The sequence below is a fragment of the Papio anubis genome, chromosome 6 (assembly GCF_008728515.1).
Source record: "Papio anubis isolate 15944 chromosome 6, Panubis1.0, whole genome shotgun sequence".
Taxonomy (NCBI): Eukaryota; Metazoa; Chordata; class Mammalia; order Primates; family Cercopithecidae; genus Papio; species Papio anubis.
In genome coordinates, this window is record NC_044981.1 from 139,891,981 (window position 1) to 139,919,937 (window position 27,957).

The window sequence follows — 27,957 nt, forward strand, 5'->3', positions numbered from 1 at the left end:
AATGTTCAGTAAATTATTTTTTAAGTTTTAAAAAATCACTCAGCTTTGAAATCTATTGAAAACTACTAATGACATTTTGTTACATATTCCTTCAGGCCTCTGAGTACTTATGCTTTAAAAAGACAATCATTCTCTCTGTACTGTAATATAAAGGCTTTTGTAATCATAAAACTATTTCATATGAAAATAGTAGATATTGATGACATTAGTTCTGTATAACTACAAGGTCTGAAGCGTGAGAGGATGGAGGTGATTAACTGGAAGTTGCAAAGGGAATTCATGTGGGGTGATGCTGGTGGAGTCTCTACATAGGGATTTTCTATAGACACTTGTAAGTTGGGAACATTCACTTTGAATCTCAGGCTGGGTTTTGTATTTATGAAGTGAGAGGTTTAGAGTAGAAGACAAAGGAAAGAAAGAGCTCTTCAAAGTTGAGAAAAAGTAAAACTTACACACTGTTGATGGGAATGTAAACTAGCTCAGCCACTGTGGAAACTGGTTTAGAGATTTCTCAAAGAACTTGAAACAGAACTACCATTCAACCCAGCAATCCCATTACTGGATATTTATCCAAAAGAAAATAAATCATTCTAAAAAAACAACACACATGCACCCATATGTTCATCACAGCACTATTCACAATAGCAAAGACATGGAAGCAAGCTAGGTGCCCATCCGTGGTGGATTGGATAAAGAAAATATGGTACAGCTACATGATGAAATACTATGCAACCATAAAAATAATAAAATTATGTCTTTTGAAGCAACATTGATGCAGCTGGAGGTCGTTATCCTAAGCGAATCAGTGCAGGAACAGAAAAGCAAATACTGCAAGTTCTCAGTTATAAGTGGGAGCTAAACATTAGATACTCATGGACATAAAGATGGCAAAAATACACACTTGCGACTACTAGAGAGGGGAGAGAGAGGGGGGATAAAGGGTTGAGAAACGAACTATTGGGTGCTATGCTCACTACCTTGGTGATGGGATCGTTTGTACTCCAAACCTCAGTATCACACGATATACCCAGATAACAACCCTGCACATGTACCCTTTACATCTAAAATAAAAGTTGAAATTACTTTTAAAAAATAAGCATAAGAAAAGAGAAAATAACTGATTACAACTTCTTGGAAAAGCAAAAGAGCTAGTGAAGAGAAGAAAGGTGTTACCAGAAAGATCAGGCAATACAGTGTGCCAGCCTCCCAAAGCATAGACACTTTCAGGCAAAAGTGGGAATGTCGGAAGTCAGCATCAATGTCTCAGAAAGGTCATGAGGGTATGATGAGTGAGACAAAGCCAATACATAGGACCCAAAACCCTGTCATCCTGTGAATGTTTGGAGAGCATTTTCAGTAGAGTGGTGGAAACAGAAATTAGTTTATAGGAATTTTAAAAAAGTATAAATCATAAGTGAAGAAAATGCACAAACTACTTTTGTGAGGAGTTTGTTGTCAAACGGAGGCCAAAAATAACATTCTTGTATGTAGAATCAAAGAAATATTTTTACTGTCTTCATGTTTATGATAGGGTGAAGTATTCCATGAAGAGGAGGAGCAAGGAACCAACAGAGAGAGATATTAATTAAGAAAGAACTGTCCCAGATATAAGAAGTGTTGGAATACATACTCTAGGTGGAGGACATTTTTTTTTTAATTAAGAGGAAGAAAAAATTTCCCCGGAGTTTTGTAGGAATAATGAAAAGATAAATTAAATTAAAGCTGAATATTTATGAAGAAGAACTGCTTGGTAATCTTTTCTTCTAAATCCTCTCCTGTAAAGGTGACCAATAACATAATTGCTGCCAGATCCGGAGGATGATTTTCTTGCTTTTTGTGATCCCTCAGCGATATTAGACAATGGTTATCACCTCTTATTTCTCAGAAAAAGAAAAAATCCTTTCTTTGGCAAAGCTAAATCATTTAACCTATAACTGTTAAAAATAAAACAACAAGAAATGACTGCTTTTAAATACTGGAGCAACAGTATAACAATTATTTATTTTTAGTATAGCATATTATTGGACACTAAATTTCTTTTTTTCTTTACCCGTTTATAAAAATGATGGCAAACATGAAATGCATTTGAAGTAAAAATAAAGATCTAAAGACAAATTTCTAAATTTCATGTTTTATTTGGGAAAAAAGAATTGCAATTCATGGCATACCTGCAGACTCAGTGGTCTTTGATTATGTCCAAAGAACAAAGACAAGATTAGAGGATTTATTAAGAAAAGAGAAATTTTATGTATTGCTTTTTGAGAAAGTTTTGCTAGCTCCCATGGGTGAGTGACACATGTGGACAAAATTCATTCTAGAGTTGCAGCAAGTTATCTCAGAAGCTATAGATAAAACTGGTTTCAGGTTACAACAAGCAATTCCAGCAGTCAAGTATGTGCAGAGAATTACATTCTTGGAGCCCTGTTTTGTGCCCTAAGTGTTTTCTCCCCTTGGCTTCTCTAGACTTTGTTCCAGTTGATTATGACAAGAATGTCCCAGTTTAGAATATCAGCTTTCACATTTCCCCCCTTTGATCAACATCCTTAGCTGAAAGCATCGCTAATCAATCATTTTACAGTTAGGCTTAATTGTCCCTTGGTGTCAAGATGAACCTGTCCCACTTGTCTCTGTCCCATGTCTGGGGAAATGTTTGGGGTCATCAGACACTCAGACCACATTAAAGTAACAAATGGGCCAGAAAGAAAATTGTTCTCAGGGCAGATTTGGCTGGAGCCCAGCATCAAATTCCATTTTATCTGTCCATAGGCAGACGTCAACAAACATCTTGAGATATTGCACTAATATTATACTGTTGGAAGAGTGGCTTTACAAAGATTTGACAGGCAATAGGAACAAAACTGAAAAATCATCATAGAAATAAACAATCAGCAAACGTATAATAAATCCGGCTTGAATAATAGTTTGAAAGCTTAAACCTAATTCTGAACCAGCAAAACATATCTAAAAGTCTAACATATTCTGGTCAGACTTGTTGTAGCCACTGAGTGATAGTTTATGACTGGGTTGAATTAAAACAGAGAATACCAACTTTACCAAAAAGATTGCCAGTACCATTTGAACAAAAAGTTGTGAAAGGGATATTGTCAGAGCTGCTCACAATACAGATTAAAGGGATTTTTAGGTCAAGGTATATCAAGTTACCGACAGAATCTACTGACTGAAATTTTAATTATGCCATTATCTAGTCAAATGAAAAAGGCAGTCTTGAGAGGTGTAAGAGTCTCATAAGAATATGGAATCTTGTTGCAAAATCTCAAGGAAAGTTGTTTCATGTGGAAAACAGCAACGTTTTGTCCTAGTGTGTTGTTGGAATGTCTTTGGTCATGGCGTCAGGTGGTTTTGTGAACTTTCTGGGTTTCATATACCAGACATGAGAGTTGTTCTTTAAAACTTGCCTAGCATTACCTTATAGGGCTTTAAGGACAGAGCAGTTCTCATTTTGCCACTTTTATGGAAGAAAGTTGAATTGGAGGAACCTAGAACAATTTAAGACCTAGTCTAGCCTATAGATAGATAACAATAGCTCAAAAATGATATATATAGTTATAATCTAATAACAGGTGTACTGTAGCTTTTCTTTGTAAATATGTTTTTAATTGATCATATAGAAACCCTGGATTTAAAAATTTCTTGAAGCTGGGAAGCCAAACCAAGGCCGACCTTAGAGTTTACTTACTGTCTTCAGGTTCCTGGGCCTTCCAGGAAGTGGCAGTTTTTATTTACTCATTGCAAGAATGAGAACTCTTGAGGTCAGGAATTTTAGGCATATTTTCAAATGTGACATTTTAATCGAAGCCTTGGCACCTTGGTAGTATAAGCAATGTTTTCAATTGTATTTTGCTGTAAAGAGAGAGCAGATTTTATTGGACTCTTGTAAATAACCATATTGCCATAAAAATATTTGCAAATAGTTTTTAAATTTTTGGAGAAATTAAATAAGAAGAAATATGTTTTTATCTTTGTTTACATAACTCTATTTTACCAAATTGCTTAAGAAAGACTTTTTTTGAAACCTGGAAAACAAAGCCTTTAAGTCAAGGACCAATAATGTTTTAAATAACAGTCATAAAATCTTTATCTTTACCAGTTATTTAATCTTATAGAATCAGCTTATTTTCAGCTTGATCTCTATTAGCAGTTTCATGGATCCATCAGTTTCTTCATGGACAATTTTATTTGGTCCATTGATTTAAAATTATCAGAAACCTGTGTTTAATGCTCTGCACCGAAAACACAGTTTTTTTTGTCAAGCAATCTTCAAATAAACTAAAAAAGTTAACACAAGAGAAAAAATATGTTTATAAAAAAGACTTACACAAGTAATATGCAATCATTTATCTAACTTATATATTAAGAAAATTAGGCCTGGCGTGGTGGCTCACACCTTTAATCCCAGCACTTTGGGAGGTCGAGGCTGGCGGATCAGGAGGTCAGGAGATCGAGGCCATACTGGTCAACATGGTGAAACCCTGTCTCTACTAAAATACAAAAAAAATTAGCCAGGCGTGGTGGAGCATGCCTGTAGTCCCAGCTACTTGGGAGGCTGAGGCAGGGGAATCCCTTGAACTCAGGAGGTGGAGATTGCAGTGAGCCGAGATCGCGCCACTGCACTCCAGTCTGACAACCTGACAACAAAGCAAGACTACATCTCAAAAAAAAAAGAAAAAAAACCAGAAAAGAAAATTAATATTCATAATATTCATATACAAAATTTTCACTGTTCTGTAACTGCATCTCTAACTTCTTAATCAACTTCTTTATATCGTTATTCTGTCTGCAAAACACTTTCCTTAAAATTGAACTCAACATCTCTTCCATTGTCTTTTTCTTTTACTCCTTATCTCATGGAAGTCATGACTTGCCATTCAGTTACATTGGCTTAAACTTCTGAGTCATTTACACCTCTTCTTTCTGTTTCGGAACCCAGGATCCAAATAGGCACGAAGTTATGTGTCTCCCAGATTTGGTTCTCTCCATTGTTTTCCTCTTCTGGTTAAAACCTGTTTTTTCTGATTATTATTTATCTCTTCCCTGAATAAATATAAAAACTCATTAACTTACCTTGTTTCCATTTTCTCTTTAAAGATCCACCACAAGCCTATGCTACTTATCTTTACAAAATGGACATCTGTAGGGAACGGTGCTAGGTTACTGTCATTCATTGTCATTATATTATACTGCCCTCACATATTTATTTGCATAGTTTCTACTTGTCTAATCCACCATAACCATCACCAGAAGCCCACATAGACATTTAAAAACCATTACCTATTCTGTGAATTTTTCTCTTCTCAATGTCTTTTGAATCTTCCCTTTTCACTTAATCGCTCACTAAAAACATCCTGTTTATTCATCTTACCTCCAATCTCATCAACAAACTATCCCGTCTACCCGTGACTCTCTAGCGGTAAACATGTCTTTATCCTTGGTTTGTTTGCGCGTGTTTTCTTCTAATGTGTCATGTGGCATTTATGTCGTTTGTTGCATAGATTAGATTTCTTCTAACCTTGTGTCTTAGCTCCTATATTATCTCGTCTATGGGTTATATCTTTGATATCTAAGGCAGAAAAAAATCTTTCAAAATCCACTATAGCCACAGCAGGTCCAACATTATCTTTATGGAAAGGAAATGATTGGTTAACAATTTTTTAAAATCTATTTTTGACATGTTTCTTGACTTTATGATATATACCACATGCAAAGGCAGTTTTCTGTGTGTAAAAGATCAATGAAGGCAGAATGGTATAGAGAGAGGAGCTCTAGGACAATTGATATGGAGTGGTTTACATCATCATTTAACTTCTAAGTGATTTGACATCATCATTTAACTTCTAAGTCTCAGCTTCTTTAAAATGGAATTACTGGCAGTACATTCCATGCCAGCCTATCAAGTTTATTGTAAGAATTTAGTGATGTAATGCATATCTAAATGTGACATAACGAAAATGCCTAAATGAACTATAAACACATATAAATAAAATATATCAGTAAAGCAAGTGAAAAATATTAAAGGTTATAATCTATACAGTTACTATTCAAAGTGTGGTCCACAGAATAACATCAGCATCGCCTGGCTACTTGATAGAAATATAGAAATTTATTATCTCAAATTTATATATAAAATCAAGTTTCTCTCTTGCCACAAACTTGGCTAATTCAAAATGGACGTGTTTGGTCCTATTTTTGTTGATCTTTCCATGTTTTATTCACTTATTCCATTATCCCTATCTGTTAAATGATCATATACCAAGCTACTGTATCGTTGCTTGCTAACTAAGTGAGGTCCCCGCCTATCCTAAGCACGGATTAGCATCATTCACCCACTCACTTGATTTGTGATTTCTGGACTTTGGTCATCCTAAAAACGACTGAAGAAGACAACTGTTCCTTTATTCTGACACTGCATATGCAAAAGATCACTGGCTTACCTGTGTGTTTATGTGAGCTTAAAATAAATAAATAAACCCATATTTAGCTAGAACATGCATATCAAGGGTAAACTGTCTTTATATTTTACCAATTGGCTGAAAATTTTACATAATGGGTGAATGACTTAGTCAAAGCAAAACAGTATGCATTGATACTTATCAGTCACCAGAGTCTCTTTGGCTCATATCACTTTAGAAACTTCTTTTTTTTTTTTTTTATTATACTTTGAGTTCTAGGGTACATGTGCATAACGTGCAGGTTTGTTACATATGTATACTTGTGCCATGTTGGTGTGCTGCAGCCATCAACTCGTCAGCACCCATCAACTCGTCATTTACATCAGGTATAACTCCCAATGCAATCCCTCCCCCCATGAGATCACTTGGACTCGGGAAGGGTAACATCACACACCGGGGCCTATCACTTTAGAAACTTCTAATTGATTACTCTATTTAGTTTATATCTGTCATCCATAGGTTAAATATATTATAATATCTATTTAAAAGTTACCATAGTGATCCTGCAAGAGAAATATATGTATATTTATAACAATATGTAGAATCATATATTTACATATTATATGTAAAATTAAATTTTTATCATGTATTAGACTTTGCTAACCTTTAAGGATGCATAGGTGAATAACTTAAACACTCAAGAAATGTATCAATGCAAAGATTACTAAACAGTTAATATCTGTGATGACTGATAATAAACACTACATAAATATACACGGAGACCTGCATGTGAATTTTTCATTTATGAGTCGGCAGTAAATCAGCATTTCTATCATTAACAAAATGGTTTATTGAATAACCACCAGATATTTGCCATTATTATATATATGTCTGTGTATATATATACGTATGTATATATATGTGTATATATGTATATGTGTGTATATATACATATATGTACATATATGTATTGGGGGTTGGTTTATTACAAGAAAACTTACAATAGATGTACAATAAACTGGGAAAGCTGTAATGGTTTTAACCACGTTAGTTCAAGGACATTTATTGAGTGCCTACTAAGCCAGATCCTGGAAAATTTAAAAATAACTAATGTTAGTGGAGCAATCAATCAATTAAGAGGATTCATTTACATACATGTATAAATTGATTTTATAATGTAAAATCATAAATTGACAGTTAGGTTTCATTATTTTGCCCAAGTTACAGACAGGGAAGCAGACTCACAAAGATCAATTGGATACCCGAGTTATAAAATTGGTAGATGACCTGGCTTCTGTCAGCTTATCAATGACCTTACTCACATGGCCTTACTCACTTCAAGGACGTGAGAGAAAGATTTACAATATCACAGGTAGTTATCTTTTACTTCAATTTAACCTTTAAAGCAGTGTATATTCCTCTTGTCAACATATCCTCCATATTATTTTGCTACAAAAGATAGAACTTGAAAAATACCACTACAATTTTGTTCTCAATATAAACAGAGATGAATGTCATAGGGGGACAGGGGAAAAATTTGGAATTGTGGGCTCTTTTGAATTGGATACCTAAAGTAAAGCTTAGATAACAAATGTAGATGCTATCAGGACAGTATGCTACATATTCCTTGGAGCAGAAACGCTTGTGGTTCATTTCATGTATTTCCTGTGCTGGAAACAGTCGCTGGCACATAGTAAGAGCCCAGTTAATGTCTTTGAATGATCAAGGGCAATAAGATATGTACGTTATGTAGTAAAATGGACCTGGAAGCTTCTTTCTTAATTCATTAAATAGAGAAAGTGACTTCGTGGAGATTACTATAAGTGGTAAGATATTTCTTTTAAAATGCTTACAGTGGTTCTGGACACAAAATAAACATCTAATATTTTAGTTATATATTATACTAATAAGTACATGAGACAACAACTTTCTAGAATTAAACATTGCTATATCTTTCAAAATCTGAATAGAACACAATCATTGGCCGTTTTACTTACAAAACTAAAATCAATTTTTATTTCATGTCACTTGAGTGCTACAGTCTTGAATATTCTTTTGATTGAATTTATCTTCAGGCTCTTAGAAGAACTATTTCTTAGCCAATTCAGTCAATCAAGTATAATCTCATTAATAGCTTCTGAACCAGTCTATGACAGGTGTAGTTTTCTCAACTGATTTAAAATCTCAGAGAAATTCATTCTGTGTGGATCCTCCAGAAATATACACATCCTCTCTTTCAAGAGAAAAAAGACAGAATGATGATAACTTCATTAAAATTACTAAAGATTACTTATGCATATACTGTAAATAAAGTGTTATTGGCCACCATTCAGATAGTTAATCTTATTAATCTTCAATTGTCTGTATTTTAGACTCCTCCAAAAGCCATAATTTGAATTTTTAGAGCTTTCTTCAAACTGATTTTCTTGCTTATGTACTTTATGGAAATTAAAAAATAATGCTCTGTTCTTTTCTTTTAAAAATAAATTACTGAAAATCTTCCTTCCCAATTTCAACCCAAACTAAACTTTAACTCAGGAAGGTGGTAGTAATGAAATTTAAACTGCATCTTTCAGAATGGTAAAAGCCATTCATTGGAGAAGTCCTTATTACTTACCACATAGGAAGCAGGTGCTGTGGTTCTTCTAAATTAAAAGAAAAACTTGGAAGCTTTTTACACACTTGACTATTAAGAAGTCAACTCTCTTAGAAAGCATTCTGTTTCTAGGCTAATTTGTAAGTTCCTCTGATAGAACGTTCAGAAATTTAAAAGAAACAAGTTTTCTCCATGTGAACATATTGCTTAGTTTATAGCTTCTTTGCTATTCTAAAATATATTGGTTTCATTAATTATTTTAACCTATTCTCAATCTCCTTTTTTCATTCTCTCATCCAACCATGCTTATATACTATTTTTAATGCTCAATTATATTATCTAGTTTTTAAAACAAAGCTCTTAGCTCATTCTTTTTCTATTTTCCCGTTTAGTGGATTAATATAATAGAATTTATGTATGGAACATTTTCTCAAGTCTGTGATGAAGTACTTCACATTGGTGAGATGCTTAAAGAGGCCTGATGTTTAATAATTAAATAATATTCCAGAGGAAACTGTGTCAGATGCCTCTTATGGGCACCTGTGTGACGTCTTTCCTTTTCTTTTACTTGCTGCTCGAATTTGACACTTAATAACCCAAAACATCTTAAGAAAGAAAAATAGGAGTATTTATTTGAGTGCAGTGGACAAGTAAAGACATAATAACTACCCATCTCTTCTAGTCTCATTTCCTTCGTCTCAGAACAAGACATTCTCAAGCCCAGGTGCTGATACTGAAGTGACAAATAGCAAACCTGAGAGAAATAATGGTTCCTTTAAGGGCCATGCTTGACTACTTTAGCCATGTCCATCAAGATTCAGACATTTTACTGTGCTCTCCTTCTCACAAACTGTTCACCCCTTCCCATGCCCTAACCAATGTCCTGACATTCCAAACAAGAATAGGATCTCCCAGGTCATATATCATAGTAGGAGCCCATTTCTTATTGTCTAACTTTTTTTTTCCCCAAGACCCACTTAAAGGATTAGGGTATGATGGGGAGGTGATTAGGGTGACAGAGTTTAGTAAATCTTAACAAATAAAACATGCTGTGCCAGAGAGTACTCATCAGTAGAAAATTATCTCCAATGCATTTTCTATTCCAGACCAAAGCTATCCAATAGTCACACCTAAACATGGCATAATTCTCTCCATTTGTTAGGCGAAGTAATTATAATCAACATTAATGAGAAATCTCATGTATAAACTTATACATGTTTTATTTTCACATATCCCAAAGCAAGATGACCATGATATAATTTTGAAAAATCTCCTATGCAGAGAGAAAAAGTAGTATTTCCTTTAATGGTATGTTTCAGTAAAGGGCTGCAGAGTAATTCTCTTTTTCTGCAACTCCTTCCCTAATATTTTAGCAACATTTTGATGAATTGTTAGCAGAAGTGTATTTGGAGTGTAAATTTCTCAGCAAAGAAATTCTCCATTTTATATGGTGTTGTCACTTGTTTATTAAAGACAATTATGGTTTATTATGTGTGACAATGCACAGGTGCTAAGAATACAAAGATGATAGCTGCAGTCCCCTGCCTAGTGAATTTCATACCTTATTTGGGGGACACAAATGAGTAAATGATTGTAAACTATTGCAATTACAATGTAAAAGGATGGCGACTTACATAAGATGTTGAGAGTACAAATTTTCTCTAACCCTTGGTGGAAGGAGGTCAGGAAAGGCTTCCAGAGAAAGATGAAGAGTGAACTGAGTCTTAGTAAAGGGGCATGGTTTAGTGAAAAGTAGCAAAAAAGAGAAAGGACATTTGAACAGGAAAAATGATATATTTGAGGCCACAATGAAGGCAGAAATGGAGAAAGAAATAACCAAGTGGGGTCATACTCAAGATATCTTTACAAAATAGAATCAACAGGACTCTATGGACAATAGAGATGGCTCGTTTCATCAATTATTAGAACCTAATAATCCTCTATTTTTCTTTTTTTTTTAACTAATCATGCTTATGTACTATCTGTAATGCTCAATATATTATCTAGTGTTTAAAACAATGCTCTTAGCTCAAATTTGTTTTTTTTTTAATTTCATGGATTAATGTAATGTTTATATATAAAAATATTTCTCAAGTCTGTGATGAAGTTATTCACACATATGAGTATGGAGAGGAATCTTAGAAGACTTCCAACCTTCTGTTTGGAAGAGTAGGGGAAGTATGGTATCATTTACTAATATAGGAAACATGTGTGGATGAAGAAATAGTACATCATGAATTCAATTTTGGACTTAAGTTTGAATTGCTGAGGTATATCCACTTTGTTTCAGAAGGTTGGATATGTGATTCAATAGTGGAAAAGGTTCATTTACCGCTTGATATTCTATTCTTCTCCATATTTTCAAGGGAAATTTGTGATGTCTGGAATGCATATGCCCTTTGCATGGCCTTTGAAGGAAATATACCTAGCATGACCTTTCAACCAAATCTTATTTCTGTGGCTGTGCTCAGAATTAAACTCATCCGTAAGAATTCAGTTTCAATTGATAGGTAAGCCTGATTGGCAAAAAATTCTTGGGAGACTGAAGGGCTTAGCACATACTAAATGTTTACTGAATGAATGATTGGATAATTAAATAATCATTGTATAATATCAGTGTTATATTAAGATCCACATTTTAAAAAAAGCTTCAAAGTAGTGTTTCTGATTAATCACATCTACTTCTCTGTTGGTCCTCTATTAACTTCCTCTAATCTTTCATGCTTGATCATGGTGCGAACAAAAATTTGCTGCCTGACAGTCTCTTTAACATCACTTTAATCACCTTTGAACATCAAGAGGCCGGACCCAAAGGGTTTCTCACTAGTCATTTGAGGCAAAATATGAGATAACTGTCTGAGATGAAAAGTGAGAACAGAATGGTCAACAGTAAGATGCTTAAATAACAAGTAAAAATATTTCATAGAAATTATTGTAGTGCAGCCTCAAAAAAAAACTTCAAAAATAATGGGTGCTTAGAAAACTTAGCATAATGCATAGCCAATGCATACCAACTAGGATGAAAAAGTCGTATCAACCACAGACCTTGCTACAGATGACCTAGGTTAAAGAACTTTCCAAACACTATCTTATCTTGCCCAGTATTGCTGCTTTTAAAAATAAAAAACACCATAAATATTATTTTTACTTCTTATCTATCAGGCCACTTTTCTATCTATCCTAACGTGAAGCAAAATTTTTCCAGAAATTTATTCTAATTGTCAGAGACAATTCTTGCTTACCAAATGACTTATAGAAGACTAAAGGGAAATTTTCAAAGCGTTTACCATTTCTTTCCCTGATGTTCAGCACTGTGTAAATAATATTAACATACATCATTATCCATGAAATCCCTAAAAACATATTTCCAAAATTAGATACTTTAAACTATATTATTTTATTCAAGTAACTTTTTACAGCACATTTGATAAACGAGACTGCCTTTATATGCGAATACCTCTATAAGTAAGGAAGAAAAAAGAATATTTGTTTACTCTAATTCATATACAGATCAGAAGGTGTTTTCTATTATAGTTTTATATTATATTTTATGTATTTAACATTTATATTTCCATTTTAATCTTGAAAACTAAAAGTTTCGTGAATCTCAGAAAACGTGTCTCTGAGTAATAATGGCTTCTAGTAAAATGGGATAAAATTTCTAAACTGATTGAAGCATCCCATTAAAGTCCTTATGATATTTTATTGTATCCCCCAATGGTTTTCATATTGAATATATGTGGTTAAAAGTTTAGATATTAATCTTCAAGTCAATTTAAATGGTAAAATGCCTGTCAGATGGCTCTTTCTGGCTAAGATGGAAATCTACAGCAGAGTCAACCTGTGCTCTGTTCTAAGTAGTGGTAGGCATAGATATATCTGCATCAGAATCACTGGCCTTAAAAACAAGATTTGTTAATATGCCCTTAAATTTAAACATGCTCCCACAACAGAAAATCTATCAGGAGTCGAGTAAATAGATTTCTTAAAGAGCAATAAACCCAGGAGAAAATAGTGCTACAACATTTCAGATTGATTTTTATCCGAACTGCATCTCCCCATTAAACAATTTACTCTTGAGATTTAAATTAATAAGATTTTTAAAGTTTTAATTTGTCATTCATTCATTTTTTTTTCTGTTTGAGATACAGTCTTACTCCATCACCCGGGCTGGAATGCAGTGGCGCGATCTCATTTCACTGCAACCTCCACCTCCTGGTTCAAGCTATTCTAGTGTCTCAGTCTCCAGAGTAGCTGGGATTATAGGCGTGTGTCACTACACCCGGCTAATTTTTTGTATTTTTAGTATAGATGGGGTTTCACTGTGTTGGCCAGGTTGGTCTCAAACTCCTGGTCTTGAGTGATCCACCTACCTCAGTCTTCCAAAGCGCTGGGATTACAGGCGTGAGTTGCCACATTAATTGATAAATAATAATTGTGTATATATATATATGAGGTACAATGTGATGTTCTGATTTATGGATGCATTGTAGAAAGAATCAATCAACTTAATTGAGATATCTGTCACCTCACCAATTTTTCATTGCTTTGTAATTAGAATATAAAATAATATTTTCTTTTGGCAATTTTAAAATATATAACATATTATAGATGCAGGGCAGGCGAGCCCCAAAGTGAAACTTAGCCTGCAAGTGTTCTTGACTTTGCTCAGGCAAGAATTCAAGGGCAAGCCAGAGGTACATAAAAATAGCCTTATTGAAGAGGCAGCTTTACAGCTCTGGAGATGTTAAGCTCTGTAACTGCTCCTGCCGAGCAGGGCTAGTCCATAGGCAGAGAGTAGCATCTCAGGGCAGTTTTGTAGTCAGATTTATACCCACCTTTAATTGCATGCAGATTAAGGAGCAGTTTATGCAGAAATTTCTAGGGGAGGGGTAGTCATCGTTGAGTCACATGGAAAGGGGCAGTAACTCCTGGGTGTTGTCATGGCAAGGGTTAATTTACATGGCACACTGGTGGGCATGTCTGATTGAAAGCTGCTTTTGCCCTGGCCCTGTTTTAGCTAGTCCTTAATCTGGTCCAGTGTCTGAACTCTGCCTCTGGAGTCAAAGTCCTGCCTCCCTCCTCATTTCCTGCCCCCTCAAAGATTAGATACTCCTCGTTAATCTTAAGCGGACTGCAGAAGGGCGAGGTTCATTTTCTGTAACTGCTTCTTGCTGAGTTTATGGGAGTAGGCCCTGCCTAACACTAGAGGAGTAAAAATCTCCAGATACCTGCTGTAAGGGGCCCCGAAGCAGAACACTTTCATTCTCCAGGTCAGTAGATGGGATTGGCTGGAAGTCTTGTGCCAGCACTGTTTTTACTTGGAATCATGGTAATCTAAAACAGGGGTCCCCAAAACAGGGATTCTCAATCCCCAGGATTTGCTTCCAAGTTTATCCTTTGCTTCCAAGTTACTACTCAATTCCAAGTTACTAGACTGTTACTAATCTGTGGCCTGTTAGGCCTGCACAGAAGGATGTGAGTGGTGGGCAAGCCAGTGAGCATTATTGTCTGATCTACACTTCCTGTTACATTAACAGCAGCATTAAATCTCATAAGAGTGAAAACCCTATTGTGAACTGCATGTGCAAGGGATCTAGGTTGCATGCTCCTTATGAGAATCTAATGCCTGATGATCTGAGGTCGGAATAGTTTCATCCTGAAACCATTCCCCCTATCCATACCCCCCACCCCAGGCTGTGGAAAAATTGTCTTCCATGAAACTAGTCCCTGGTGTCAAAAAGGTTGGGGCCCACTGATGTTGAAGACACAAACTTTACTAGGAAATTAAATAAGCAAGGGCCAAAATTAGTAACAAGTTAGCAATCAAGTTCCTAGGAGAGGTAAAAACCAGGTAAGACTTGGGAAGGCACTTTTGATAGTTGGCCAGATATAGCTGGCGTCAGTGCCCTGGTCATATCTATGTAACCAGGTAGCTTTCTCATAGACCTTTTGAATGTTAATCTCAACTTGTCCACAGTTGTTAATATATGTGCAGCAGGTTTTATTATTAACTGTGCAGAATCCACTGTGTTCAGCAGGTAAATAATCCAACACTAGTCTATTATCAAAAACTACATTTGCCAAAGGGTCTAAGGACCCTTGAATTCCCTTTAATGCCTGACCTGTGTTGGTGGCTAAGGTTTCTAGGGTTTGAGTCAAGCTCCTTAGGATCGACTTATGGTAGACAAAGCCTCCCCAGGGTGCTGCTAGTCCTATCACTGCCTTGATTCCTGCCAGAATCAACCCTATTGCTGGCTGGCTTCTGGTATTCTTGGGTCTTATGAAATAATACACAGTGACCGCTGGGGGAAAAACACTGGCCAATGTACATTCACCTCTGTTCCAAGTTTTTGATGTACAAGGGAAAGCTACTCCTAAGACAACAGGTGACTCCCTAGGGAGTTCCTAAAGGTGACAGTGTTTTACTTCTTCCCATTCATGACCAGAAACAAAAATGAGCCCGCAGGGGGCACAAACTGAAGCCCTACAGGGTGTGATGTTTATCCTTTGCTTCCAAGTTGGGTCTATAGAGATATTTTTTCCATGTTCCAATGGGGGCAGCAGGACAATCTTTATTTTTCAGAAGGGGGGTACTCCTACCTTTCCAGACTAGGCAGTGATTTTTCCCTTGTATGTCGTGATCTGGAAGAATGCACCATATATGGTCTCCTAACTTAGAAGTGGAATACCATTTACCTTACTGCAGCCTTGGGAACTTGCCAACTGTAGTTGAATCAAAGAATCACAAGGAAGCCTCTGCTGTTGCGTCATTAACACAACAGTGGGTGCAAATGATAGACTCATTTGTGCACTGGAGATCTAGATACACAATTTTTCGGTCCAAGTAATGGTGGCAGGAGGATTCTGGTACAATCCATGAATTGAGGAGAGTTCTATTTACCAAGCAGGGATTTAAATATTTCAGCATCACTGTGGTTAGTTAGGTCTGAGGTAAAAACCAGGTGAGACGTGGAAGTGAGACTTGTAGTGAGTGATTTTCCAGATAAGCCATAAGATAGACCTCTCTATCCTGGGAATGTTGATGACAAATCCAGCAACTGTGAAGATGATTTCCTGATGCAATAATTGTTGAAATATTTACTATACAGTTATGTTCCCACACATACTGGATCATAGTAACTAGGAGAGCAAACAGGATAAACAGTGACACTGTGATTCAGCTGGGCCTTAACATGGCCTCTATACCCAACAAAGACAAAAGAGATGTTTCCCAAGAGATTGGTTAAAGTGATACAAAAGAAGTATTCGAATCAGGAATAAGAGAAAAATTAAAGCTCTCATTCTCACCCACAGTATCATGTTACCACTTCTGGCTGAGATGTTGATTCTTCAAATAGCAGAGGTCCCCCAAAAGTTCACAGATATAGGTGTTGGTGTCCCCATTTTATACCTGTAACTCATAAGACATAGGTTAATCCTGGACAGATGTACTCAGCTAGGTATTCCCTGAAGCTTAACAGCAGTGAGGGTACTCAGTGACACCTGATAAGGGCCCTTCCATTTTGGTTGTAGTTGATCTTCAGGGGATTCTTCTTTCTAAGCTTTAGCAAAAGTAAGTCTCCTGGTTAAACAGGGGAGCTATTTTTCCTTTCTGAAGAAGGGTAATATTTTATTTTTATAGTGGAGAGCCTTTTGAACCTGACCTAAATTCCAAAAGGGAGAATGGAAGTTTGTGTAGCTAATTACCATAAGCTAAGACCACAGCAGCTAAACTTGTCCATAGACAAGTCATTTTTATAAACTCATTTCCTGGCTCCTAGTCTCTGGCTCCCACACTGCTTAAAACGGGTTCAAGGGCCAATAAGTGCCCACCCACTTCCACTCTGATCCAGGCCAGAACATCCAACTGGCTACAAGTCCCCTGACTCCAAATGCCTCAGTCATGGGGGTCCCACTGAGGGACATGATGGACCCAGGGCAGGCAGCACATGACTTTGTCATCAGCAAAGGACAAAATGAAATTTGGCCATTGATGCTGCCTCTAGCGGACCATCACAAAAAGGGATAATACAAAACAAAAATCAAGATCCATGGGCCAAAGGGAATGGAATTGAGCAGGTACCTACTAGCCCTAAAACCTTTCTAAGCAACTTAAGAGTTAAAAACCAAAAGCCAAAATGAGATTATACATTGAGGAAAACCAACAGCATAGAATTAGCTATATTTGGAGAAAACACTCCTCCCACAGATATCTAGGACAAAACATTTTACCGTCAGACCACAACAGCAGTCATAAACAGAGGAGAAAAATTAAGAGGAGCTCACAAAAAAGCTGAAGGAGAGAGTTACATGAATCTGCGTAGCTTTCAAAAGAAATACATTGCAGAATTGAAAATAAAAATTTCTAGTAATTTAGCAAATTAATACCTTTAGAAAATTTGGTTTTAATATATAGGCCATTTTTGGAAAGGTTTTTACAAATAATTTTCTTTAATTGTAGCAAGTTTTTAATTATACACAAAGTTCCCTTTATAAATTCCCCTTTATGAATCTTACCAAAAATTACACAGACTATCTACAACATGCTTGAACTTTCTGACTTGTCCTATATTACCTCTATCTTAAATAGTCAGTCATTTTGCACTAGGATAAAAATTGACTATACAAGATCCCTCTTCATATAAAATTACTCTTTTATTATATACTTTCTTGCAAAAGAAAATACTTTTTTTTTTATAGAGTCTCACTGCACCACCCAGACAGGAGTGCAGTTGTGCAATCTTGGCTCAGTGAAACCTCTGCCTCTTGGGTTCAAATGATTATCCTGCCTCAGCCCCCCAAGTAGCTGGAATTACAGATGTGTGCCACCATGTCTGGCTAATTTTTGTACTTTTAGTAGAAACAGAGTTTCACTATGTTGGCCAGGCTGGTCTCCAACTCCTGACCTTAAGTGATCTGCCTACCTCAGCCTACCAAAGTGCTGAGATTCCAGTTGTGATCCACTGCACCAAACCAGAAAGTACATTTTCTATCCATAACATTCTTTACATCTCTCTTTTTAACTCACTGGTTCCCTCATATTTTGAACCTCCCTTTTAATAACTTCCAAATTAGACAAATTTTTTTTCCAAATAAAGGATATATTTCTTTGGCACATTTTATATAAACCTAGACAGGAAGAAATCCTGAACTGCCAAGCAGACATTGACATCCTATAGATGAGGATTATTCTATCATTTTAAGACTTTAAACCACACAATAAGCTCATTATTTAAACATCGATTCCATTCTTCCACTTTTAACAATTTTATCTAGACCACTTCTAAGAAACAAGATACCATGCAAAACTCATCACCATTTAAAGCCATTTTAACAATTTTAAAGCCTATGAACATCAGAGATTTACTTAGATAAAAATTCTAATGTTAAATTTTAGAAGGCATAATATTCTCTTCAAACTAATAAGCTTTGACTAGTCTTATTTAATTTATGAGTGCTCTTTTATTTATAAGCCAATTTCAAAGTGTACTAGACACAACAAATATCACAGTGCCTGTAGACAGAGTTAAAGAAGCACACTAGATAAAATGACCTATACAAGACAACTGGATTCAAATTATTTACAAAATTGGGACCCATCTGCCTGACTAAATTTTGTTTGCCTCAATAGGTGTGGAAAACAGAAAGAAACAGGGAAGGGGATTCCATAGCATCAGATAAAGAAGGGAAGGAGTGAACTGCATTACTCAAGGGAATATCCTGGAGTCCCTAAGCCACCAGAGAGCTCACCCAGTAGTGGAGACACTAAAGAAAAATGTTCAGGCAACTGTTTATCTGCCACTGTGGGAAACTCTCCACTGGGCCTAGGGTCCAAGACTCCCAGTAAACTTACCTGAGCAAGACAGCTTGCAGCTTACTGGGGACAGTGAGAGAGTTTGCTCTAGAGTTTATGGAGAACTTTTTTTCTTTTTTTTTTCTCTCACCAGGGATAGTCAAAACATTCTTATTGTCAATGGACCCCTTGCTCGTAGCAGGCACATTGATTCTGGCTCTGGGACCCCCAAGTTGATAGCTCTTATCTGGGCATTGTAGACACTGACTTCACTACCTTTACTCAAGATGGGTAACTCTGAGGGAAAAGGGGCTACCCCATAGGCAGAGAGTAGCAGCTCAGGGCAGTTTTGCAGTCATATTTATACCCACTTTCAATTGCATAAAGATTAAGGGGCAGATTATGCAGACATTTCTGTGAAAGGAGTAGTAATCACTGGGACATTATCATGGTAAGGGACAGTAACTCCTGAGTGTTGTCATGGCAGTGGTAAATTGACATGGTCTGCTAGTGGAAGTGTCTGATTGAACGTTGCTTTCACTGAGGACCTGTTTTAGCTAGGCCTCAATCTGAGCGCCACCTCCAGAGTTGAGTTCTGCCTCCCACCTCATTGTTATTGACTGTGATCACCATGAGTGCAATAGATTACTAAAAGTTATTCCTCCAGTTTAACTGAAACTTTGTACCCTTCTATCAACATCACCTCTTTTCCCATCTCTCCCTCTCCTCTCTACCCTCTGATAACCACCTTCGTATTCTCTGTTTCTATGAGATTGACTTATTTAGATTCCACATATAATCATGCAGTATTTGTCTTTCTGTGCCTGGCTTATTTCAATTAACAGAATATTCTTCATTTCCACTGATGTTGCAAATGACAGAATTTTCTTGTTTTTTTTTAAGGCTGTGTAGTATCCTATTTTGTGTATGTCTGTGTATATATATTATATATAATATATAACATATAGTTTATATATACACACTATATGTGTGTATATATATACACACACGCACACACCACATTTTTAAATACATATATTTGTTGATGGACACTTAGTATCTTGCCTACTGTGAATAATGCTGAAATGAACATGGGAGTTCAAATATCTCTCCAACATCCTGATTTCAATTCCTTTGGATATAACAGAAGTGAAATTGCTGAAAACTAGCTGAAAATTGCTGAATATGGTAATTCTAGTTTTTTGAGGAGCCTTCATGCTATTTTCCAAAGTGCCAGTACTAATTTATGTTTTCACCAACAGTGTACAAGATTCCTTTTCTCCTCATTCTCATCAACACTTATCATTCATCTTTTTGATAATACTCATTCAAACAGGTGTGAGGTGTTATCTTATTGTAGTTTAATTTACATTTCCTACATGATTAGAAATGTCAAGCATCTTTTCACATATCTGTTGGCCATTCGTATATTTGCTTTTGAGAAATGTCTGTTCACATGCTTTGCCCATTTTAAAATAAGGTTGTTTTCTGTTATTGAGATGTTCGAGTTCCTCAAATCTCTTTGCTTTTAGTCCTTTATCACAAGTATGATTTGGCAATGTTACCTACCATTCCATAGGTTGTCTCTTCATTTTTATTGTTCCATTTGCTGTGCAGAAGCTTTTTAGTTTCATGCAATCCCATTAGTCTATTTTTTATTTTGTTCCCTGTATTTTTGGAGTCCCATCCGAGAAATAACTCCTTTGACCAGTGGAGTTCTTCCTCTGTGTTTTGTTTCAGTAGCTTTATAATTTCAGGTCTTATCTTAAGTCTTCTATAATTTTGAGTTGATTTTATGTATACACTGTGAAATAAGAGCCCAGTTTCATTGTCTGCATGTGAATATCCAGTTTTCCTGACACCACTTATTAAAGAGATAGTTCTTTTCCTATTGTGTGTTTTTGGAACCTTTGTCAAAAATCAATTAACTAAATACATGGGCTTATTTTTGGTCTTTCTATCTTGTTTCATTTCTTGATGTATCTGGTTTATGCCAGTACCATGCTGTATTAATTACAATAGCTTAACAGTATATTTTGAAAGCAGGGAGAGTAATGTCTCTAGCTTTGTTCTTTTATCTCAAGATTGCTTTGGCTATTTGGAAATTTTTTTGGTTCTATACAAATTTTAGGATTCTTTTTTCTATTTTGTAGAAAATTACTTGAAACTTTGATAGAAATTGCATTGAATATTTAAATTAAAATTTAACATAAATATATCAGTTTAGATCTAGATGAGATTTTTGATATCATCTAATTCAACTTTCTTCATTTCTTTTTCTTTTTCTTTTTTTTTTTTTTGGAAACAGAAGAACCAAGCAGATTAAATGGCCATGACAAGGTTTCATAGCAAATGAGTGTCCAAGTGAGAACCAGAATCCAAGACTTAAGAACTCTTATCTCTTCCTTGTCCCAGTGTACTACACAATAAGTAACTTCTGATTGTAATGGTTCAAAATGTTATTACTTTGAATAAATGTTACTTTCAAAATTTATTTAATACAGTGCAGATAAGCTATTTTTATAGCCATAATTTTAAACTGCTATGACTATTATTATTCATGTGTATGATATTTTAGGATAGTTTTGACTCTTGATTTTTCCCTTTTAATTCTTTGCTAATTCATTGAATATGGCCTTTATATTTTTATTTTTAAAATTAATCTATGCATAATAGGGATAAAAATGGGAAACACGCCATTGACATTTTATTTGCTTTTAATGCAATTAAAGAAATTTGGAAAATACAGAAAATATAATAACTATAATAAAAAAGGCTAAAATCCCTATCATTACAATAAACATATATGGGTGTATGTGTATACTTTTATACTGCTACTTACTATTTGAAACATATTCTATCATATAGAGCCCATTACTACCTCCATGAGAACATCAAGGCTACTGTTTGATTTTATTTGTTAAAATATTTTTTTCTTACCTAAATTTGATTTCATACCATATCTTTTATAGACCTCAATCAAAAATGTCTAATTTGAATATTACTGTCATTGAGATTGAAAAGTTGACACACCATGATCAACACAAACATGCTCTGCTTTTAGGTTTACCCACTGATGTCTCAGTAGACTGAAAGCTTTCTCTTTGACTCTAATTAAGCCTTATTTGCTGAAACATAATATATACAATTAGATGGGACTCAGAATTGTGACAAACAGCCATACCTTTATGTGACATGAATGCTGTTTTTAAAAAAAGCAACTACGGTTATCAAATAGTGGTTCTCAAACTTCAACATGCATCAGGTACACCTGGAAGATTAAATTTACATTTCTAATAAGTTCTTAGGTGATATTGTTGTTTGAGAACCACTGCCTTACAGAATTATCCCCCAGTGATCTACTTTTGGGCTTACTATTGCCACCTAAATATAGACCTTAGGGAGGACATAGACTTAGACCATGGGTAGACAGACATATACACACACTGTATTCATTAATATGATATGTGCTTAACTGCAAAGTGTCTTCAGATTTGAAATGGGTCCAGTATCTTCTTAATTGAATATATAAATTCATGAAACTGGACATGTAAAACAATTAAAAGATGTTTATATTTTAATGGTGAGATTTCATTATTAGGACCTCTTTGCACTCTTCTTTCTGTGCTTCTTATCCGTTGATTAACAAATCCTGATAAATTATCCTTGTATGCACTATATGGGGTGAATGATGATTTTATCCCTTCAGGGGAATAATTTGTACATCTAAGTGGTCATCAGAATTATTTGAGGATATTAAATGACAAATTGCTGGGCCCCACCTCCAGAGTTTCTGATTTGGTAGGTCTGGAATGGAGTCTTAGGAGCTACATTTCTAGCAACTCTCCAGGTGCTGCTGCTGCTACTGCTCTGGAAAGTACACTTTGAGGACCATTGCACTAGAACTTAGACTGACAAGGACTTCTTAGTGAGAAAACACAGACACACAACACTGCCTCACATGCTGAAGAGTTTGTGAAACCTGATGTTTGTGGGTTTTTTTTTTTAATTCCTACGTATTTTATTTTACTTTTTCATAGGCTTTTGGGGAACAGGTGGCATTTGGTTACATGAATAAGTTCTTCAGTTGTGATTTGTGAGATTTGGGTGCACTTATCACCTGAGCAGTATACATTGAATCCAGTTTGTAGTCTTTTATCCCTCACCCCACTCCCACCTTTTCAACTGGGTCCCCAAAATGCATTGTATCATTCTTATGCCATTGCATCCTCATAGCTTAGCTGTCATTTATGAGTGAGAACATACAATGTTTGGCTTTCCAATCCTGAGTTACTTCATTTAGAATAATAGTCTCCGGTTCCATCCAGGTTGCCATGAATGTCATTAATTCGTTCCTTTTTATGTCTGAGTAGTATTCCACTATGCCCAGCCTATACCACAATTTCTTCATCAACTCATTGACTGATGGGCATTTGGGGTGATTCCATGTTTTTGCAATTGTGAATTGCACTGCTATAAACATTTCTGTGGAATTATCCTTTAAGTATAACGATTTCTTTTCCTCTGGACAGACACCCAGTGGTGCAATTAAAGGATCAAATGGTAGTCCTACTTTTAGTTCTTTAAAAAATCTCCACACTGTTTTCCAAAGTGGTTATAAAGCTTACATTCCCAACAGCAGTGTAGAAGTGTTCCCTTTTCACTGCAGCCATGACAACATCTATTATTTTTTACTTTTTTGATTATGGCCATTCTTGCAGGAGTAAGGGGGTATCACATTGTGGTTTTGATTTGCATTTTCCTGATCATTAGTGATGTTGAGCATGTTTTCACATTTTCGCTGGCCGTTTATATATCTTCTTTTGAGAGTTATTTGTTCATGTCCTTAGCCCACTTTTTGATGAGATTTATTTTTCTTGCTAATTTGTTTGAGTTTGTCGTAGATTCTGGATGTTATTTCTTTGTCAGGTGTACAGATTGTGAAGATTTTCTCCCACTCTGTAGGTTGTCTGCTTACTCTGCTGACTGTTCCTTTTGCTCTGCAGAATTTCTTCGGTTTAATTAAGTCCCATCAATTTATCTTAGTTTTTGTTGCATTTGCTTTTGGATTCTTGGTCATGAATTATTTTCCTAAGCCAATGTCTAGAAGAGTTTTTCTAATATTATCTTCTAGTTTCAGGTCTTAGATTTAAGTCATTGATGCATCTTGAGTTGATTTCTGTAGAAGGTAAGAAACGAGGATCCAGTTTCATTCTCCTACATGTGGCTTGCCAATTATCCCAGCACCATTTGTTGAATAGGGTGTCCTTTCCCCACTTTATGTTTTTCTTTGCTTTGTCAAAAGCAAAACTGTAAGTATATGGCTTTAGTTTGGGGTTCTCTGTTCTTTTCAATTGGTCTTTGTGCCTATTTTTATACCAGTACAACACTGTTTTGGTGACTATGGCCTTATAATATAGCTTGAAATCATGTAATGTGATGCCTCCAGATTTATTTATTTATTTATTTATTTATTGCTTAGTCTTGCTTTGGCTATGTGGCTCTGTTCTGGTTCCACATGAATTTTAGGATTTTTTTCTAGTTCTGTGAAAACTAACTATGGTATTTTTATGGGAATTGAATTGAATTTGTGGATTGCTTTTGGCAGTGTTGTCATTTTCACATGTTGATTCGACCCTGGTCATTTTCACAATACTCATTCTATCCATCCATGACCATGTGTTTCCATTTGTTTGTGTCATCTATGATTGCTTTCAGCAGTGTTTTGTAGTTTTCCTTGTAGAGGTCTTTCACTTCTTTGGTTAGGTGTATTTCTAAGTATATTAACTTTTTTTGCAGCTGTTGTAAAAGAGGTTAAGTTCTTGACTTCATTCTCAGCTTGATCACTGTTGGTATACAGCAGAGCTACTGATTTGTGTACATTAATTTTGTTTTCTCAAACTTTGCTGAATTCATTTATCAGTTCTAAGGGCTTTTGGGAGAAGTCTTTAGGGTTTTCTGGGTGTACAATTTTATCATCAGCAAACAGCGACAGTTTGACTTCCTCTTTACCAATTTGAATGTCCTTTATTTCTTTATCTTGTTTGATTGATCTGGCTAGAATTTCCAGTACTATGTCGAAAAGAAGAGTGGGCATCCTTGTCCTATTCCAATTCTCAGAGGGAATGCTTTCAACATTTTCCCATTTAGTGTTGCATTGGCTGTGGGTTCGTGGTAGATGGCTTTTGTTACATTTAGGATTGTATGCCAATTTTGCTGAGGGTTTTAATCAGAAAGTGATGCTGCTTTTTGTCAAATGCTTTTTCTGTGTCCATTCAGATGATCATGTGATTTTTGCTTTTAATTCGGTTTATTTGGTATATCATATTTATTGACTTGCATATGTTAAACCATCCCTGCATCCCTAGTATGAAACACACGTGATCATGGTGGATTATCTTTTTGATATGCTGTTGGATTTGGTTAGCTAGCATTTTAGTAAGGATTTTTTGCATCTATGTTCATCAGGAATATTCATCTGTAGTATTCTTTTTTGTTATGTCCCTTTCTTGTTTGTATTGGGGTGATGCTGGCTTCATACAATGATTTAGGGTGGCTTTCCTCTTTATCTTGTGGAATTATGTCAACAGAATCAGTACCAATTCTCCTTTAAATGCCTGATAGAATTCTGCTGTGAATCTTTCTGGTCCTGTAATTTTTTTTTCATTGGTAATTTTTTTATTACCATTTCAATCTCGCTGCTGCTTGTTATTGATCTGTTGGAGGTTTCTAATTCTTCCTGATTTAAGCTAGGAGGGTTGCATATTTCCAGGAATTTATTCATCTCATCTAGGTTTTCTAGCTTATGTGTTTAAAGGTGTTCATAGTAGTCTTGAATAATCTTTCATATTTTTGTGGTGTCGGTTGTAATATCTCCCATTTTGTATCTAATTAAGCTTATTTGGATCTTCTCTCTTCTTTCCTTGGTTAATTTTATTTATCTTTTCAAAGAACCATCTTTTTGTTTCATTTATCTTTTATATGTTTTTTGTTTGTTTCAATTTCGCTTAGTTCTGTTCTGATGTTGGTTATTTATTTTCTTCTGCTGGGTTTGGGTTTGGGTTTGGTTTGTTCTTGTTTCTATAGTTCCTTGAAGTGTGACCTTAGATTGTCTATTTGTGCTCTTTCAGACTTTCTGATGTAGGCATTTAAGGCTATGAGCTTTCCTCTTAGCACTGCCTTCGCTGTTTCACAGAGCTTTAATAGCTGGTTTCACTATTATCATTGAGTTCAAAGAATTTTTAAATGTCCAACTTGATTTTATTGTTGACCCAATGATCATTCAGAAGCATGTTATTTAATTTCCATGTATTTTCATGGTTTTGAAGGTTCCTTTTAGAAATGAATTCCAATTTTATTCCACTGTGGTCTGAAAGAGTACTTGTTATCATTTCAGTTTCCTGAAATTTTTAAAGACTTGTTTTGTGGCTTATCAAAAAAGCGATTCCAGATGATTTCCAGGATCTTTTAAGTTTTAAAATGCTTTCATTTTGCATTATAAAATTTATAAGGTCCTGTTGCTCTTACATCAAATTATTATCTTGTATTAAACTTTAATGGACTTATTTAGTGAGTCTTTATAAGATTATCTAAGTAAAAATTTTTCCAGTGAAGACCTGTATGTGTATAGTATGCCCCAAATAATATTACACTTATAAATTTTACAAAAGTCAAATTTTATGATAATGACCTACATTGTCTTGACAAAATTAAAATATAATAAATCTCTGTTGAGGAACAGGACTAATTTCCTCATTTGATCTAATAATAAAGCAGTTTCTGTGATATAATTAACCAAATTATGTATTTGGAAAGTTTACTTTTTTCTACTTTTACAATGAAAATTCTAAACCACACAATATGTAGGCTTTAGGGCACTCTTGATTGGTTTTTGATATATTTCTCTTACATTGTAGAGGTAGTTATAAAGTTTAATGTAAATATAAGACAGAAAATTTCTTTATGAGTGAATTAATATAGTAATTTGACAAATATCTGTTAAAATATGTTAAATCTATTTACAGACATGTGGATCAGAAAGATTATAAAATTATTTCACCGTTGATCACTATTAAACAATCATCTTAGGAAGAAATTTGGTATAAAACAGATTATGTAAAAGCCTTTATTGACATTATTCAATAATGACTGCAGAGCTAGAATTGTTAACACGCTAAACTATATAGACCTAGGTTCATTGTAGACCTCTGACTATTGATACATATATAAATTCTGGAACTGAGCCTATACATGCATCTCTCCCATGCTCCAGTCTCTGCCTCTGTTATCATGCAGTGTTCTCTCTGTGTGTCTTCATATTACATTCCCTCTATGTTTGTCCGTCTCTGTATCTCTTTTCCTCTTTTGATCAGAACCCTAGTCATATTGGATTAGGGCCCAGCCTAATGATCTCATTTTAGCTTAATTATAACTACGAATACTCTATTTCCACACAAGGTCACATTCATAAGGTACTGGGCGTCTGGACCTCCACATATATTTTGGGAGACAGAAGTCAGCTTCTAACAGATAGTATAAAGAGAAAGCAGAATAACTAGAAAGATGTTATGTGAATGCTGCTGAGGCTGATATAGGACATGGCATGTGGACAACTAACTTGAAACCCAAATTTTATAATTAGACAGCTTTGTGGGAATAGGCAGTTGTCCCGTATTTATCACAACTTGGTTTTATAAATAGCAGAACTATTAAGTCAACGTTATCTTAATCTAGTTGGGCTTTAAGAGCACAACTGAACATATATATTTTCACACAATTGTACGTGTGTTTTAGGGTTTTTTGTGTTTCCATTCATGTTTCTTAGAGGCTTGTGTCAATACATGTGTTAGATTCTCAGAAAGAAATATGACTATTTGTCCTTTCCAATACCACTGGAGAGAATCTCTGTAACCTTGATTTTATCCTTACATTTAGCCAGAACACATAGCTGTGTCCCTAAATCCCATTTATTGGGCTCAAAGTGACTTTCTTCTTATTGAACTGTGTTTTGTATAGCATCTCTGGTGCATGTTGAGAACAATAGGTGGAGTTCTATAAAAACCATTATATATTAAGGTAAAAATATTGCTGAGGCTGGTATTTACATTATACAGCCTTTTGTTCTGAGAACCCAGGAAACAAATTTATCTCAGTTATCA

General features: G+C 35.2%; 1 protein-coding gene across 2 annotated transcripts in view; it reads left to right on the forward strand.

The window, feature by feature from the left end:
• Positions 1 to 27,957, forward strand: part of LOC110743174 (triadin-like) — a 59,674-nt gene that overhangs the window by 30,095 nt on the left and 1,622 nt on the right. Inside the window, exon 4 of one of the 2 annotated variants that reach the window (XR_004184420.1) lies at positions 21,108 to 22,875. The exons of the other annotated variant lie outside the window; for it this stretch is intronic. The gene's annotated coding sequence lies outside the window, so the exon portion shown is untranslated. Of the gene's footprint in view, positions 1 to 21,107; positions 22,876 to 27,957 lie in introns of those variants that run through there. 2 annotated transcript variants of the gene reach the window in all.